The 18,790-nt window shown below is 38.4% G+C and overlaps 1 protein-coding gene across 6 annotated transcripts in view; it reads left to right on the top strand.

The window, feature by feature from the left end:
- Positions 1-427: 427 nt before the first annotated feature.
- RB1CC1 (RB1 inducible coiled-coil 1) overlaps positions 428-18,790 on the top strand; it is a 91,350-nt gene continuing 72,987 nt past the window's right edge. For 4 of the 6 annotated variants that reach the window (XM_028118966.2, XM_028118969.2, XM_028118970.2 and 1 more), the window contains exon 1: positions 428-787. The gene's annotated coding sequence lies outside the window, so the exon portion shown is untranslated. Of the gene's footprint in view, positions 788-8,602; positions 8,714-15,094; positions 15,121-18,790 lie in introns of all 6 variants that reach the window. The other 2 variants (XM_028118968.2, XM_028118967.2) reach the window with 2 other exon arrangements.

The following is an 18,790-nucleotide window of genomic DNA, read 5'->3' on the forward strand; positions in this document are numbered from 1 at the left end:
GTACGTCATCCTCTTACAGACCTTGGCCCAATGTGCGGGCAGGCGACGAGGACACGGACCCTCAGTGGGCCCCGCTCCTCCGCGACAGGTTGAAAGAGATAAGTTGTTTAACCTGGGGCTAATCCAAAATTCGGCGGGGTCGGCCCAACCCAGGCCAACTCGCTGTAGCAAGCAAGGTCAAGATCACCTTGGGGCAGTGAGCGCCCGGACTACAGCTCGCACAGCAACAGGCCGCCCCAGCGGTCTCCCCGGGTCACAAGAGGACAGCCAACTCACAGGCCTGCCGACGGCGACTGTGGGCGGAGTCGCCCCCCTTCCCTGCTGCCTGCCGACTTCCGGACCTGCGCGCGCCTCTCCGCACCGCCCGGGCCAGCGGGTGCACCCCTCCCCCCGCCCACCGTTTCCCGGCATGCTCCGCGGAGGAAGGGACGGAGTCGACAATAACAAACCTAACCGCGGCCGTGTCCGCGGCCCTGCCGAGCCCTCGGCGCTGCCTTGGGGTCCTCGAGTCGCCCCGGCCCCTCGGCTCTGACTGGCCGCGGCCCCCTGACCCCCGGCCCCCGACCCAGAGCCGAGGGGCCTGACAGCGTCCCCCCTCCGCCCCGACCCCTCCCTCCCGCCCGGAGTTCGGGGCCGCGACCGGCACCTGGGACGCCGGCGGTTGTGTCGGTTGGCGGTGCCCGATGGACGGCTGGTAGCCGCCGCCGAGGACGAGGCGGCGGCGGAAGATGGTGCCAGGGGCTGCCGGCTCTGCTGCTGCCGCCGGGGAAGGAGGAGGTGCTGCCAGGTAAGTGCCGTCGCCGCCCGTGGCCCCTTCCCCCATCTGGCACCGGGGCGGCTCGGCGAGCCTGGGCACCGGGGGCCGGGGACGCCCGGGTCCGCACCCGGCTGAGCGCCGCGCGCTCGCAGGTGTGTGCGCCGGCGGGTCCGGCGCATCCGGCCGCGGCAGGTGTTGCCCTGCGGCTGCCTCCCTGGCGCGACAGCCCCTGAGGAGACACGCGGTTTGAGTCGAAGCCCCACTGGGCTGCGGGAGGTGTGGGGCGGGCTCGCCCGGTGCAGGCCTACCTGCGGCTTTCTCGGCCGTGGCCGCCACGGTCCCTCCCTGTACGCGCCTCGGGCAGCCCCGGGCCGACTTTCGGGAGTGGCCGAGGGCGAGGGACGCCGAACCCACCGGCACGTATCCTCCCTTGTCGTCACCACTGCCAGGCTTAGCCTTAATGCTGTCTTTGACTTGAGAAACCGGGGAGTGGAATTGGGCCGAGGCCGAACGAAGCGCACAGCGGGAGGATCGGAGAGATGCCTTTGTCCCGACCCCGGAGTGCGAGGATCGGTATAAAGTTACTCCTAGGAATGACTCAGCCTCCGCCGGCCCCACCGATAGACTTGGGATGGGGTGTGTTTGCGGATTTCACAACTTCCTTAGTAGAAGCAGGAGAACAACAGGAGAAATGGCAGCTTTTGAAGGGAATAGTTTCTTCCACCGCCTGGTGGATGTACTATGTTTATTGTTTATGGTTTCGTAATCTAGTCTTTTCCATCATGACTCTTTTAAAGTGTGGTCATACCACGAAGTGGTGTGTGCCTGGATGCCGAGGAAGACTAATGTGCTCACTGTTGGTAGAGTCTCATTACTACACAAGTCGTTAAGCTAGATAACAATGTTTGCGTCAAGTTTACTATACACAGAGCAATGATTTGGGCCCTATGAAAATGGGCTTATCATTTTATTGTATAGTTTCTAAGTTTTTGTGTGTTGATGCTGATTGTTGGATTTATCCGAAGGGTTGGAAAGTTAGCAATTTAGGAGGAGACGACTTTTAATATAAATAGACAAATCTGGGTTTAATCAAGGATCACATTATTATATTTCGATATTTCATACAAAGGGGGTCTTTCCCATTTTGATAAGATATTACTGTGGGAAGCGAAAGTACCATAAGGATTTTATTTTGGGGGTTATTTGGTTTGTAAGCTGGGGGTGGGAAGATATGTTTGCTTTCTGTATTTAATGTTGTAATAGAATGTGGCCTAAATGAACACATTTTCTCAGTAACATTCCTGTCATGGTTTTTTAAAATTTTAGTGTTGTGTTTAAAGCCTAACTAGTTTTATAAAAGAGATGCTTTATGTTGGTGTTTATGTTGATAAATATCTGTTGATGGAAATTAGATATGGATTCAGTCCACTTTTTAAAAGTAATTTTATTTTGTCGATTTTGAGTCTTTTATGTTAGTCAAATTTAGGATTAATTACTGGCCTAGTTCTTCTGCTGTTGTTGGATGTCAGGGAAGACAGTGAAGCAGTACTCTTGTCTCAGAAAATTTTTCTGGCCCTTGCTAACAAATACAAGTTCAGAATGGGTGGCAGATTGACTTTTATAGCAAATCAAATTCATAAGGTCCAAAAGGGCAGAGGACACAAGACCTTTGTTTTTGAAGAGCCACACTTCTGAACCTAAGTTTTTATTATGTAAGCTTGAGCAGAGCTTTTATTTGGTTTCTGGTTTTGAGACTGTCTTTAAATTTTCATGCATTCAGCAAATGTTTGAGCACCTGCTATATGCTTTACTTTGCAGTTGTATGTAACTACAAATGTTTTTTTAAACAGGAATATCTAGTAAAATGTTCTTGTTTGGATAAGGCTATTCTCTAACCCACGTAAGCCTTTCGTTTGTAGTATAGATGATAGTGGCTGAAGAAACTCAAGTGCAAGGGGCGCCTGGGTGGCTCAGTCCTTAAGTCTGCCTTCAGCTCAGGTCATGATCCCATGGTTGAGCCCCGCATGGGGCTCCCTGCTCAGCAGGAAGCCTGCTTCTCCCTATCCCGCTCCCCGCTGCTTGTGTTTCCTCTCTCGCTATCTCTCTCTGTCAAATAAATAAATAAAATCTTAAAAAAAAAACTCAAGTGAAAATCTAGCAGTCCCTTTCTACACACATTCATTCATGCAGTTATTACTTACAACAGACAATTGAACCAGTTATTACAAGGAAGATAAGAATGTGTAAAAAATTGTTTTTGCCTTATAGGAAATTGGAGTCCTATATAAATATAATTACACTATTGGAGCATTATTGCAACTTTGAAAGAAAGTTATGAAAGGGGATTTGGGTTTTTATGGAGTCTAGGGGATATTTTTAGAAGCATGATCTGATATGGATAAGTCATTTCACTTTTCTTTAAAAAATGGCCTAGCCACCTCAACAAATTTGGCTTGGGATTTATCATGTACCTACTGTGTGCCAGGCACTGGTCAAGAAATGCTGGGAATTTGGCAGTGAACATTCAAGAAAAATATGGAGTAAGAGATATATGCTAGAAAGGGGAAAAAAGAAAACAGAAGGGAGGAGATGAGTATCAGGATTGGGGGGTTTAGATAAAGTGGCACAGAAGTCCTCACTGGTCGGTAACTTTGGAATAAAGACCCAGGAGAAGTGAGGAGGCTAGCTGTGTGACTGGGACAAGAACATTCTTGACAGCACGAATAGTAAATGGGAAGGCTCTGAGATAATTGGCATATACAAGAAAAAGTGAAAAGGTTACTGGGTGGACTAATAGAAATGAGTGGGCTCTGAGAATGGTGATAGTGAGGGCTCTACAGATACTCTGGGTTTGTGGGTAAATAGTAAGGAAACAGTCATGTACTGTAACCCTGCATGTGCAAAGGCACAGACGTTTGTTCCAAGAAACCCAGCAAGGCTAGAAGGCAGCTTGTACCTACATTCATTTATGTTTTCAAGAAATGTTAAACCCCTACAACACACAGTTTTAGCTCCTGCAGCATGAATAATGAATAAGAACTTTGTATGTCAGCTTTGTATATAAGATTGTAGGAAATTTTGAACTATGGGAAATTTTAAAGAAGATAAATTGCAAATGCTGGCTGCTTTCAGACACTGGAATAGATATAATGCTAGAGAAGCAGATTGTAGAGTGCTAGGTGGAGGATGTGTACTTACTGTTGTAGATAAAAGTATGTAAATTTTAATTATCACATTTCTAATTTGTTTATTATTGTGGGCCTAATAAACCTAATTGCCTGTAAGTAGACCTCTGTTGTGTGGTCCCTGAGAGAACGGTATTTCTTTCCATCCCTCAGTAAAGTTGAGGTCTTTTTAAATTACTTTTTCCTAGTATGTGAGTGCTTTCATGCACCCTTTCATTGGTTTGTTTCTTTCACAGCTGTTTAGTGAGTACCCTGAGGGTTATGGAGTAACAACCCCACCCTCCTTCCCACTCCCATGATTTTGCTCTCTTGAATTCTTGAATTTTATTGGCTTGTAATTATGTTAAGGGATGAAAATAATTGTGACCCATTTCCATGTCTTTGTTGCTGGTTTGGGACTATGTGCATTATTTTTTTCCCTCATATTCTACACATAATAATTGATCAGCAAGTATCCAGAAAATCTGTTGCAATATTAGATCAGTACCGTACTGTTAATATACCCATGGTTGCTTTAGCCGTTATTCTGCAAATTCCAGTTGTGCACATCCTTTTTTTTTTGATATTGCTGTATGTTTACATATAGTTTAATAGAATGAAGCTAATTCAGTATTTGCTATATATAATTTTGATTTCATTTTTAAACTAGGTAACTATTATAAAATGAAGCATAGAACTATAACACTTTTGCTATAGACATAATTAGGTGAATATTAAGAGTTTAGAAAACCTGCGTTCACATTTAAAGGGAGTGCCATACATATCAGATAAAGGGCTAGTATCCAAAATCTATAAAGTACTTATCAAAGCAGCACCCAAAGAACAAATAATCCAATCAAGAAATGGGCAGAAGACATGAACATTTTTCTAAAGAAGACATCCAAATGGCCAACAGACACATGCAGAAGTGCTCAACATCGCTTGGCATCAGGGAAATCCAAATCAAAACCTCAGTGAGATACCACCTCACACCAGTCAGAATGGCTAAAATTAACAAGTCAGGAAACGACAGATGTTAGCAAGGATGTGGAGAAAGGGGAACCCTCCTGCACTGTTGGTAGGAATGCAAGCTGGTGCAGCCACTCTGGAAAACAGTATGGATGTTCCTCAAAAAGTTGAAAATAGAGCTACCATACGACCCAGCAATTGCACTACTGGGTATTTACCACAAAGATACAAATGTAGGGATCTGAAGGGGTACGTGCACCCCGGTGTTTATAGCAGCAATGTCCACAATAGCCAAAACTATGGAAAGAGCCCAGATGTCCATCAACAGATGAATGGACAAAGAAGAAGTGGTATATATATATACAATGGAATATTATGCAGCCATCAAAAGGAATGAAATCTTGCCATTTGCAGGGACGTGGCTGGAACTAGAAGGTATTATGCTAAGCAAAATAAGTCAATCAGAGAAAGACATATCATATGATCTCACTGATACGAGGAATTCTTAATCTCAGGAAACAAACAGAGGGTTGCTGGAGTGGTGGAGGGTGGGAGGGATGGGGTGGCTGGGTGATAGACATAGGGGAGGGTATGTGCTATGGTGAGCGCTGTGAACTGTGTAAAAATGTTGAATCACAGACCTGTACCTCTGAAACAAATAATACATTATATGTTAAAAAAAAAAAAAAGATAGTAGGAAGGGAAAAATGAAGGGGGGGAAATTGGAGGGGGAGATGAACCATGAGAGACTATGGACTCTGAGAAACAAACTGAGGGTTTTAGAGGGGAGGGGGGTGAAGGGGGATGGGTTACCCAGGTGATGGGTATTAAAGAGGGCACGTTCTGCATGGAGCACTGGGTGTTAAATGCAAACAGTGAATCATGGAACACTACATCAAAAACTAATGATGTAATGTATGGTGATTAACATAACATAATAAAATAAAAAAAACAAAGGGAGTGTCACAACTTGATCTTCCCATCCCTTAAAAATTATGCCATGTACAATCCTGGATGTTATATTCCAAATGGATGTGGCTTCCATGCAGATTTGGAGTTTTCTAGCAAACTAGACTTAAATTCATCTTAATGGCTTTTTTGGATTTCTTTTAAGCAGAAGTTATCAAATGACATAGCATATATGAAAAAACATGTTTAAATGCAATAATACTTACAAAGTGAATTAAATTTTTATGAATGAGACTAATTCAGAATGACAAATCTAATTATATTCTGTATTGAGACTTCTGTTTTTTAGATTGTTACTAATATTCCAAATTCAGGTTATCTGTAAGTCATGCATTTTACATAATTTTTATGAATGGCAGGACAGCAAAATGTGTAATACATTTATATGTATTGATGGAAAGCTTCCCACATTGTTATTCAGTTCTAACAAGGTGTATAGTAGTATGCATGATGCTTTCTCATTTTTGTAAAACCAAACTCCATATATACACATACATTTTTTCTGTATACACAGGAAAAAAACCTGAAGCCAAACTACTAAAAGTATTCCTATTTACATTCTTTGTGTGCTGTCTTAAATGAAGTTGCTTGTCTAGTTGTAGCTTCATTTTGGAAGCTCTGAACTTTTATGGAAAAAGTTCTCTTCGTGGGAATGTGAGGAAAATGACTGACCTACTCTTTTTCTCTTTTTCTTTTCCTCTTGGCAGAAAAAAAGGGTAAGATCAGATGGAAATAATCTGATTTGGAGGGTTTGAAGTCCAGTTTTTAGTCCCCTGGGTAACCTAGACGTTCTGTTTGTGGTGAACATTTTCACTGATGCAGCACACAGTGACCCCTCATTGAGGTCAAATTGCAATTTGCAGAGTTACAAATCAGACAAAATTATTCCTAATTCTTGTTCTTTCTCTACAGAACTTTTGGTCTAACATACCTAGTTCATCCAAATTTTGTGAATTCTGCTAGACCTGAAAGCGACTTGTGGGGACTTGTAATCCCAGCACCTAGCACAGTTTCTGGCTTATGTTGAATATTTAATGAATAGAGAATGAATAATGACTGAAGGTGTTCAGTTTGCAAAGTCAGAAATTGAGGTTTTTCCCTTTGTTTTCCCCATAAGGAAGCTAGTTCTAAATTTTGAATAGTTGACAATAAACTGGAATACCTGACCTAATCATTCTGGTGGCAGTCTCTCAAAGAGGAAATTGTAAATTAATCTCCAATTGATAAGTTGGATAGACAGTGTTTTTCACAGGTGTAGGAGATGGTTTTTTATCTCCTTCTCCCCCTCATTATAGCTGATTTATCCAAAGAGGATCCAGGTGGAACAAATGTTCTTTTATGATGTGAGTTTTTTTTTCCTATGATAGTTCCTACTACCTTATATAGCTAGTAAGAGCTCTGTAAATGCAGAGGAAAAAGAGTACTGTGGGCCACCTGTGGTTAGGGAAAACTTCCCAGAAGTACTAATAGAACCATGTTTTTGGACCATAGTTGGATGAGTAAAATTCATATTAGCAGAAATTGGAATTGTATTCGGCAGGGGTATATAAAGAGAATATAAGTTTCATGTACAGGAATAGAGATATTTCTAGAAAGGTAAACTAGGGTGTAATTATGAAGTCCATGAATGTTGGAGTTTAGTTAAAGTTATAATCGCCACCATTTTTAGAGCTTTTATTATAGTCCTTGCACAGTAAAGGAGTCTGAAATACACTGTGTAAAAGATATCATTTCAGTCTATGGATGGTAAACTGATGTGTACAGGTTATCTGAGCCTCATTGGGAGAGATGGGATTCAATCACATAGAGGTAAATCTTGCTTCAAAGTCCGCCCTTTTAATATTAATGTAGCTTTAAGCCAGAGTTGGCAAATTCACATTCTTAAAGGAGCAGATAGATAATGAAATTCAGTGAAACTGTGAGGTACTCTACTGAGGTGGCAGGAGAGATAGCTGCAAAGAAACAAGCTACAGAGCATGGTAGGCCATTGATTTGTGTCCTCCTGTAGGCAACTGTGAGGCTCTAGGAAGATTCTTGAGGGATGCAGCCTGATGACAGTGGTTGTAACTGATGCAAATGCTCAGGAAGACTTGGAGCAAGATGGAAACTTAAAGGCAGCGAGAATAGTTTCCAGGCTCTAAAATAAGGGTTATGTCATTGGAAAATGAAGTGTTGGATTCTAGAGGAAAAATGGGTAGACTTTAGAAAAAACTAAAGTTCTGAAAAACAGGAGAATGATAGTTTTTTTGACAAAAGAAGTTAGGGAATAGTATTAAAGGAAAAGCACTGAATTGAAGTGTGAATATGTCAAGTTTGTGGTAACAACATGATTGCTAATGGGAGATATTTAGCATCAGCTAAGGGCTAGTCCTGTGCCTGGGGGCAGAGATCTGAGTTCAACAACAGTAATTGATGTTTGTATTGCCCTTCATTTTGCATAGTTCATAGGTTTGTTACATTTCACAACAACCCTGTGAGATAGGGAGTTTCTTTTTGTAATCAAAATAATTTAAGTTTAGGAGTACCTGGCTGGCTCAGTCTCTGTGACTCCTGATCTTGGCATGAGTTTGAGCCCCACGTTGGGTGTAGAGCTTACTTAAAAATAAAAAATCTTATAAAAAATAAAGTAAGTTTGATGAGGTTAGTCAGGGTCACACAGTCAATAGTGGGGATAGGACTTAAATATAGCTCTTATGATTCCAAATCTCATGTTCTTTTAACAGTTCTGTTTTCCATCTTGCAGGTATGTAAAGATAACAGTTGGAGAACTAAATATGAATGACCATGTAGGGAAGAAGTCAGAAGGTACATCTACACTGTGATGGCAGAGTCAAGGCTAGAATGGGGGCAGCAGGTGGGGGTCATTGTCTTGTTCTTTTAGTTGGACCAACTCTTCTAGGGCAGCATATTTCAGGTTCTTTATTTCTTTGTGATGCATAAAGTGTTGTGTTTTTTTCTTTTTCAAAATGGAAATAAGTATCTTTACCTCTGATTATAAATGTGATTTTTAAGGAGACCAGAGAAAAGTGAAAGTCCTGCATCCAGAAATAGCCATTGTAAAAAGATTGATGTTATATTGTTTTTAATTACAGTTAGTTAACGTAGTGTTATTAGTTTCAGGTGTACAATATAGTGATTCAGCGATTCCATATACCATGCAGTGCTCCTCACGATAAGTGTATTCCTTAATCCCCATCACCTATTTAACCCATCTCCCCAACCACCGCCCCTCTGGTAACCATCAGTTCTCTAGTTAAGTCATTTCTTGGTTTTCCTCTTTTCCTCCCCCCATCTTCATTTGTTTTGTTTCTTAAATTCCACGTATGAGTGAAATCCTATGGTATTTGTCCTTCTCTGATTTATTTCGCTTAGCATTATACTCTCTAGCTCCATCCATGTCATTGCAAATGGCAAGATTTCATTCTTTTTCATGGCTGAATAATGTTCTTGTGTGTGGGGAGTGTGTGTGTGTGCGTGCATGCGTGCACCACATCTTTATCCTTTCATCAGTTGATGGACATGTGGGCTGCTTCCATAATTTGGCTTTTGTAATAATGCTGCTGTAAACTTGGGGTGCATGCATCCCTTTGAATAACTTTTTATATTTTTGGGGTAAATACCCAGTAGTGCGATTGCTGAATCGTAGTTATGTTTTTAACTTTTTGAGGACCCTCCATGCTGTTTTCCATAGTGGCTGCTCCAGTTTGCATTCCCACCAAAAGTGCAGGAGTGTTCTTTTGTCTCCACATCCTCTTCAACACTTGTTTCTTGTGCTTTTGATTTTAGCCATTCTGACAGGTGGGAGGTATTATTGTGGTTTTGATTTGCATTTCTCTGATGGTAAGTGATGGTGAACATCTTTTCATGTGTCTGTTGGCCATCTGCATTTCTTCTTTGGAGAAATGTCTGTTTATGTCTTCTGCCCATTTTTTATTTTGTTTGTTTTTTGGGAATTGAGTTTTATAAGTTCTTTATATATTTTGGATATTAACCCTTTATCATACATGTCGTTTGCAAATATCTTCCATTCCATAAGTTGCCTTTTAGTTTTGTTGATTTTCTCCTTCACTGTGCAGAAGCTTTTTATTTTGTTGTAGTCCCAATAGTTTACTTTTGCTTTGGTTTCTTTTGCTTCAGGAGACATATCTAGAAAAAGTTGCGATGGTCCAGACTTTTTTAATGCTTGCGTATACATGTACTCCCTCACCATTAGTTTTAATAAAATAACAGTAAAATCCACAAACAGAATCACATATACTGTAACTTGTTTTTCTTATTGAATAATAAATATGTCACTAATCAGTATGTATAGAGCTAACATATTTAAATGTCTAAATAATGTCATATAGCTGCACCATAATTTATTTGACTGATCATGATTGAGAGCTTTCTGATTTTTCATTGTTAAAAATTCATTGGATATATACCTTTGTACACTTGTCTGTTTGTTTCCAGTGTATTTTCAAAGGTAGAATTGCTGGTTTGTACATTTTAATTTACACAGTTTAAATTTTGATACATATTGCCAGATTAAATCTCATTGTAAATTGTACGGATTTCTATTCTTGTCAACACTGTTCATTTCAGTCATTAGAAATAATGTAAAGGGTAAAACTGATGGCATTTCTGATAAAGTTTTTTTCCTGCATGCTATGGATAGCCATTTGTTATAGTACTATTGCTTGAACAATTTATCCTTTCCCCCAATTTGAAATTCTGTTATTATTATTATTTATCTGCATTTGTGTATATGAAGATATATTTGTATCTGTTTTGTTCCATAAGTTATTAATGGGCCAGAATCCCAGTTTTAATAACTGTTAGACTATGTTTGACATGTTTTGATAAATGCTCTCTCCTTACAGGGTCTCTGTCTCTCTCCCCATATATAGTTGTATGTACATATATAAGTATTTATAACGGTCACTTAATAGTTATTGTCTCAGTGGGTAGAAACTAAAGACATTGTTTAGGTAAAGGACCACATAATAATTTTAAGAAAATCTTATGTCATTATTGAGTTACTAACCTGTTGCTTTTAATTTTTAAATTGGGCTAGCTTGTGTCATACTAAGTATGATTTCATTTTATAAAAAGTAATTTTATATAGAAAATGAGCATTATGGCAAATTTTAGAAAATCTTGACTATTTGGTGAAAAGTAATGTGTTATGTACTAAGGCTGAAATTTTATGTCATAAAGTTAATTTCTAATTCTTTCAGCAGCAGTTGGCTTATATGGTGGCACTTTACCATTGCGTGTAAGAACTTAGTTCTAGATCATTTAGATGCAATACACTTAGAAATTTGATAGATTTTATGTAAGTTAAGGGAAAATGTGCTTAATTAGAAATCCCAACTTTGTAAGTTGATAAAAAGGGTTAGCTCTTTTTAATGATTGATTTTTTTCTAGGAAATTAGTGATTTGCTAAGCTTATCCTCTTAAATTTTAGCAAATGTGATCGAGGAGGGTAAATCATTGGTATCTAGCAGGAACTCAATCTTACATATCCTTTTTTGGGTATCTTTTGGAATGACACCTTTTTGTGAACTCTTGCCCATTCCTTCTCAATATAACTTTTGCATACCTCTGTAATATTAAATGTATTGCATTGTAGTGTCATGTTCATTTTATGTGATTAAGCTCCTTCTTCTTTTTTTAATCTTCAGAAACTCACACATTAAATAAGTTAGAACTGAGTTTATTGTAAATCGATCTGCATTTTATAAAAACTTGAAGGAATTAGCCAGTATACCCTTTTCAATTTTTAGGTGAGGAAATGAGATTTGGTGAAATTAGAAGTAAAGATGTGAATCTAGGACTAAAACCCAGATCTATTTTACTTCTGTTCCAGTATTTTTTCAGGATGAATTCTGTTCATTTTCAGGATGACCAAAGATGTGCTTGGTTATTAATGCCCCTTTTTGCTTAATGTTTTAACAGTTACATACCAAGGAGTGAATTCAGCTTTCTTGGACCATCTTATTTTGGTAGGAAGCATATAGGATATGTAAATTGTACATTCTTATAAAGTATTCCTGTGGATTCTCTATGAGCCATTTTGTATTTCTGATTTCACAGTTGTGGTTCTTGCTCTAGTTCTTCTCCATAGCCTCGGCCTCATTTATTGACTGTCTAATGTCTTGGCCGTAGGTGTACAAGACACTGGTATCTTGAAGAGAGGTGTAAGGCATGGCCAAGTTTTCTGTAGCTGTTTACAATACAGTTTGGGGGAATGTAAGGCATTTGGCAGGTGGGGGAAATGTAGAGCAAGACATTTATTTATGTTCTGGATACAAACACTATTATTTTATTAGTAGAAATTTGAAGTTGTGGGCTTTAAGTGTTTAAGGAAGATTGTTGGCAGCCAGTAGATTGGTGAAGATTTTACAACAGGATGTTGGTGACATCATGGTTACAAAATGCAGACAATGAAATGACATGAGTAAAGGCACTAAAGACCAAGGCTTATTCATCTCTCATCAGGAGGTCATTTTAAATGGTATGGAGCTTCATGTAATGAGGCACAGAAAGGCAGTATTGGATTGTTTACTCCAAGGATTTAGAAAAGTAGATGTATGAAGCATTTTTAGTTGGGGAGAAGTAAAGTGACATTAAAATAAGACCTCAGGGGCGCCTGGGTGGCTCAGATGGTTAAGCGTCTGCCTTCGGCTCAGGTCATGATCCCAGGGTCCTGGGATCGAGTCCCGCATCGGGCTCCCTGCTCCTTGGGAGCCTGCTTCTCCCTCTGCTTCTCTCCCTCTCTCTCTCTCCTCCTCTGTCTCTCATGAATAAATAAATAAAATCTTTAAAAAAAAAAATAATAAGACCTCAGATTTTTTAGTTGGTAGTGTCTTCTAGGACTAATTTGAGTTGAAATCCACTGGGTAGAAGGAGCTCAGTTAGGTTATTGTCAGAGCGTGGGTATGCGGTAGTAAGCCCTGAATTAGATAGCTTAATTGGGAATAAATGGGAAAGAGGAGTACACAGACCAAGGAGTACTTATTCACATATGACATGTTAAACAAAGTTGATTACCATTGGTGAACCCAAAAAGGTCAGTAGGAGAAACACTTTGGAGATGTTTAAGGTAGAGATGATTATTATTTTTGTTTTCTATTTTTTAATTTTTTTTTAAAGATTTTATTTATTTATTTTGACAGAGAGAGAGTGAGAGAGGGAACACAAGCAGGGGGAGTGGGAGAGGGAGAAGCAGGCTTCTCGTGGATCAGAGAGCCCGATGCGGGGCTCAATACCAGGACCCTGGGATCGTGAACTGAGCCGAAGGCAGACGCTTAACAACTGAGCCACCCAGGCGTCCCTCTATTTTTAATTAAAGAGTCTTGGAATACCTTGGCTCTAAGGAAACTACCAAAAGTTAGCTAGTTGGATGAGATCTCTCTCAATTAACTATTTGAGCTCTGTTTTATTATTTACTTACTGCAAGTAGTATTCTAAGAGTACTTTTGCCTGTGAGAGCCTATTCACTCAGTAGATACTCTTGAATAGTTTCTGTTATGTTGCAAGAGTTACTGCCTGTTCCTAGGTTAACATTTTGAAGTTTGTAATGTGCACTTGGCATTGTGCTAAATATTAAGCTCTTGGCATAGATATTTTTAGTTGTTTTTCAAAATGCTTTATGAGACAGGTATTGTTAACATTCCCATTTTACACATTAGCAAATGGAAATCTAATGTGTAGTGATGAGAAGGTTTTTTTTTTTAACTCTACAAGTTTTTAGTTGATAATAAAGCCATGTGGCTCATGGATTGTCTAGAGAACATGTAATTCAATAAAATTTTATAACATTGTAGATTACATAAAATTAGTCTTTATAGAAGTTTTATATTTTAATAAGAGAATTTAAAATATGAATATGTTGTTTATTTTATTACCCATTTAGAGTATTTAATAATTTTTATAAACCATACTTTTCAGGTAGAATCTGAATCAGAACTTTTACTTACACAAAAATTCGTTTCCATCACCCTATGAGCCCAATATGTGAAATATGGAAAAAAATTAAATGTAGAATTAAAATCTTTCTTGAACCAGACAAATCTTGCTGTGAAACTATGATGTGATCACTTAAAAATTAGTAATCCAGGGTTGAAGTAACAGCTAAAGACAGAAGTAGATTTTTTAGAAAAGACTCCAGTGATTTAGGAACTAAGGTACAGAAGAAAGAATTTAAGGTCAGGCAGGATCATGAGGAGATTTAGGTGATGGAAAAATGGTGATCTATATGATATCCCTTTGAATTGAACAGGACAGAGTGCTCATGTAAGAGTAATGGAACTCCAGGACATTCACTATTTATTTCACATCTGACTTTTTGTTAACCTCATAAGATTGTACAGCTCTTCAAGACAGAGATTGAATTTTGTCTGTTTCCTTAAATAGATGGCTTGAGCCCTCTACATAAACTTTATCTTATAGAATCTTGAATAGGCAGGTATTTTTGGTGTTCTCAAGGTCAAATTTCTTCTCCTTGCCATGATAGTCCAGGAAAACTCTTAACTTGAAAGTAAATTTTATTTTTCATGTTTGTGGTGATTTTTGCTGAAAAATTAAAGGCTATGGTGTAGTTTGAGAGTAAGAAATCTCTGCATATCCTTTATATTGTATATTGATTAGGTATTGGTATAAAATGCAAGTTTAATTTTATATTTCTGTACATATGTGCTTACTTTTAGGAAGTTGTGATTTTCATTGTATTTGCAATTGTTGCTCACAAAGCCCCTATATATTATACATTATTTGTATATTCTCTTGTTCATGGACTGGCTGCAAATATGATATGCTGAGATTTGATATATGCTGGGTCCAGACTTATTTAACAAGTTCACAATTCTCATTGAGAAATTATGAAAAATATGTTTTCTTACCAGAGTGAAAAGCTGTTTTCAGAAAGTGTTTCAGTAACTTGCTGTTAACATGAGAAAATATGACCACTAGGTGTGGGGGGAAATTAAAAAATTTTTGTCCAGTGTGAATGATGGGAAGTGTGGGACACATAATTTCTAACATGCCTGTCACCCTTATATAGGCATTGTCAGGAGTTAGGTTTCAGAACAGACAGGGTTCTTTACAGCAGCCTTTTATAGAATGGACTTGCTTTTGTGAATAACACCTAGCATTGCTCAAAAATGCAAAAATGAAAACATATCCAAAATACAGAAAAACCAGGTTATTGAGCCAAGCTTTTAGCTATACTATTTTTCTTCTCTTGTAGGGGTGAGGAACCTCTGGAAGTGTTCTGTAAGTTTTATTTTGTTGTATTTTTATATTTACTTATTATGGAAGTTAACACAAAAAGGCAATGGAATATTGAGCCACATGTAACCATCATTTTGTATCAGTTATCTCATTAAGGCCTAATCTTGTTTCAGTTATATGCAGTGATACTGCCCTACCACTCCTGCAGCCACTTCCCCTTCTCTTGCAGCTGTAGTCTTGTAAATTTTGAAGAACAGATATACCCCCAATAGCCCAGGAAGGAAAATATTTACTTTTCTCAATTCACTCAGCCTATAAATAGCAGAGTAAGAATTTAAACCAGGGGACACCTGGGTGGCTGGTTAAGCATCTGCCTTCAGCTCAGGCTCAGGTCACGATCCCAGGGTACTGGGATGGAGCCCTGCATCAGGCTCCCTGCTCAGCAGGGAGTTTGCTTGTCCCTCTCCCCTCCCCGCTCTTGCTTACTCACATGCACCCTCTCTCTCTCTTTCTCAAAAATAAATAAATAAAATCTATTAAAAAGAAAAAGAATATAAACCAGAGCCATTAAGCTCTTTCTATATAAAAGTCAGTTGTTTTTCCCTCACTTTAGGTCAGATTATAACCAGGAAGGTGATGTATTCTGGCAGCAGCTTATTGTTTTACTAGATTATTACTAATTCCATTACTAGAGGTACTTATTTTTACTGTTTCAGTGTATTTCTTTCTCATCTTTTTTCCTCTATTCTTTTTAAACATCTGTAATCATTGCATGTATTTTCACTCAACACCATAAGCTTTGTTAAAAATTATTATATATCCTGTTTTACTATATGAGTAGATGAATGAGTGGCCGAGTATTTTTTAACACTACTCACAAGTAGTAAAGTATTCTGTATATACTTAAACTATAAATTTTTTCTATAAGAAAATTTTTATGGTACAATTATTAGGTTAAGAGAAATGTATGTTTATAGAACTTTTACTTACCTACCTATGAGCACCAGTTGCTTTCCCAAGGTCATAATTATTTATAGTAGATTCCCCACCTATAATATATGAGTGTTGAATATGATTTGCAAAATACTTATTTTGCAAACATACTGAAAGTAGAGAGAATATTTTTTTTTAATTTTTATTTAATTTCAGTTAGGTGACATACAGTCTTAGTTTCAGGTGTACAATATAGTGATTCAGCACTTCCATACATCACCTGGAGCTCATCAGACAGGTGCACTCCTTAATCCCTATCACCTATTTAACCCATCCCTCCACCTGCCCCCCCAACCATCCATTTAAGTAGCGAGAATAATGTACTGAATCTAATCTGTCCATGCTATGTGCTTTAATAGTCACCAGTATTTTGCTGATCTTACCTGTCCTTCTGCCGTACTTACCTTTCCTTCTCTTCTCTCTCTCTCTCCCCGCCTTCTGCCTTCGTTTTTGCTAGACTGTTCTAAAACATCTCAAATATCATTTTACACATTAATTTTTCAGAATTCATTATTTCATAACTAAAATGCCATTATCTTGCCCCAGAAGGAATAGTAATTCTAATACCTAATCCATCTTTAGATTTCCACACTTACTTCAAAAGTGTTTTTTGTAGTAGTTTGATTCAGAATCCAAACACATTACATTTGATTATTATGTCTATTTTCTTTAATAGGTAGAATTCTTCCTCTCTTTTTGAGGCCATTTGTTAAGCTAGGTCATTGTCCTATAGAATGTTTATTTCTGAATTTACCTGATTGTTTTCTTATAATATTTGTTTTTTCTCTACATCCGTATACCTTATAAACTGGTAACTGTAGGTAGATGTAGAAGTTTTATTAAATTTGGGTTTGTGTTTTTTTGGGGGGAGGTGGGCAAGAATATTTTATAGATAAGCTGTATACTTTCAGTTGAAACAAAGAGACATGAGTTGATAGCAGTGTGACAAGTGATCAGTATGTTCATGTTTGTCAACAAGCTTAATCTGTCACATTTCTTTTAATTATTTTAACGTCTATCGATGTCTAGATCCATTATTTCATTGCGAAGTTGTCTTCCATATTCTGTCTGTAGTAATAGATGGAGCTTTTCTGTAAAAAGTTATTTCTTCATTGTTTATCCTGAAATATAATTCATGTAGGAAAGAGGATAAGTCCTTAAATCCTTTCCTTTTTTAGTTTCATAATAGGTTGCTACTGTAACTCACTGAGGGTTTGTTTCTTCTTTTTTTGTATTGTTATGAACATGAATATTTACAGATATTATACTGTTTAAGTATTTGTAAGTATTCTTTCAATGCGTGGACTGCCCCATCTTAGTCATGAAAGCTCGTTCAAGTTAATTTTTTGCCCTTTTGACATGGTCTTATTAATTAGTCTTTGATAGCTTCTTAATGGCACATCTTAATGTACCAGGCTTATGTGATTGGTACATTTTTCTACTTAAGACCTTTGGAATCAGCCACTTCTCCAAAGGTTCCTTTTAGAAACCATAACATGGGTGTACAGTGATTTTTAGAGTTAGATGTACAAAGATTCTAGAGTTAGATGGAACAGTCTCCATAAGACTACTCTCACTTTGGATACCAGCCACCTGTTGGTGATGCCCAGGACCACCCTCACTTCAGATCCACTGACTACAAATTTGGGGTTCCTACAACCACCTTCAGGTTCGAGAATTCACTAGAGTGGCTTACAGACGTTGGGGAAAATGCTATACTTAATTATGATTTTTTTTAATAGTGAAAAGTTACAAATTAAAATTAAAAGCAGACAAAGGAAGATATGCATAGAGTACAGTCTGGAAGGGTTTGAAATGCAGAGCTTCTGGTTGCCCTCTCCCATGGACTCATGGATAGCATTACTTCCTCTTAGCCAGAGTGTGTGACAGTACATAAAGTAATGCTAACTAGGGAAGCTTACCTGAATCTTTGGTGTCTGGAGTTTTTATTGAGGTCCTATAATCTTTACATGGTAGCTGACCTTTAGTCTCTAACTCTTTTTAGAGGTCCAACTAATGTCTTTAGTCTCCATTTGTTCTGGGGATGGAAACTGATACTGTGTGTCCTAAAGCCCCCATTATAAATTACATTGTTAGACTGTTCTAAAGCCCCCAAAGACACTCCTGTCAAACAGCACATTCCGGAGACCTCAGGTTCCCCTCCTCATAGCCAAGGGTAAAGTCCAGACCTCTCTTTGGACAAGGTTAATTCTTTACTATACAAGGGAGATGGGTACTTAACTGTTCTCGGGTTGTCACTGCCTTTAATTCAGTGGGGCTGTGAAATATGTGTTTTATGCAAAGAGAAAAATTTTTGTTCAAACTAACATCTCTAAAGTACTTTTTTTTTTTTTTTTACACTTTATTGCATCTCTTTTCTCTTAGATTGAAAGTCTAGGAATCTTAGACTGAAACTCTCGCTCATTTAAAAATAATGTCTTTTTCAGATTTGTGTTTCTTTGATTCCTGAAGAGGTTTCTTGTACTTTCCTCATTGGTTAACTATTTGGAATACTTTCTCATGCACTGTGTATTGTGGATTTTTGTGATTTTCTTACTAATTCATAGGAACTCTTTTTTTTTTTTTTTAAGCTGTTTACCCTTAATCACTTGTAACACTGTACCACTTAACAGTTTTGAGGAGAAAGTCAGATCCCGTCTTTTGATATTTGGATTAAATGATGAAACAGGTAATGGAAAGATTCATCCTTTTTTGGATT

The sequence above is a fragment of the Eumetopias jubatus genome, unplaced genomic scaffold (genome assembly GCF_037043125.1).
Source record: "Eumetopias jubatus isolate StellerSeaLion01/CBP00866 unplaced genomic scaffold, mEumJub1_p1.0 scaffold_4, whole genome shotgun sequence".
NCBI lineage: Eukaryota > Metazoa > Chordata > Mammalia > Carnivora > Otariidae > Eumetopias > Eumetopias jubatus.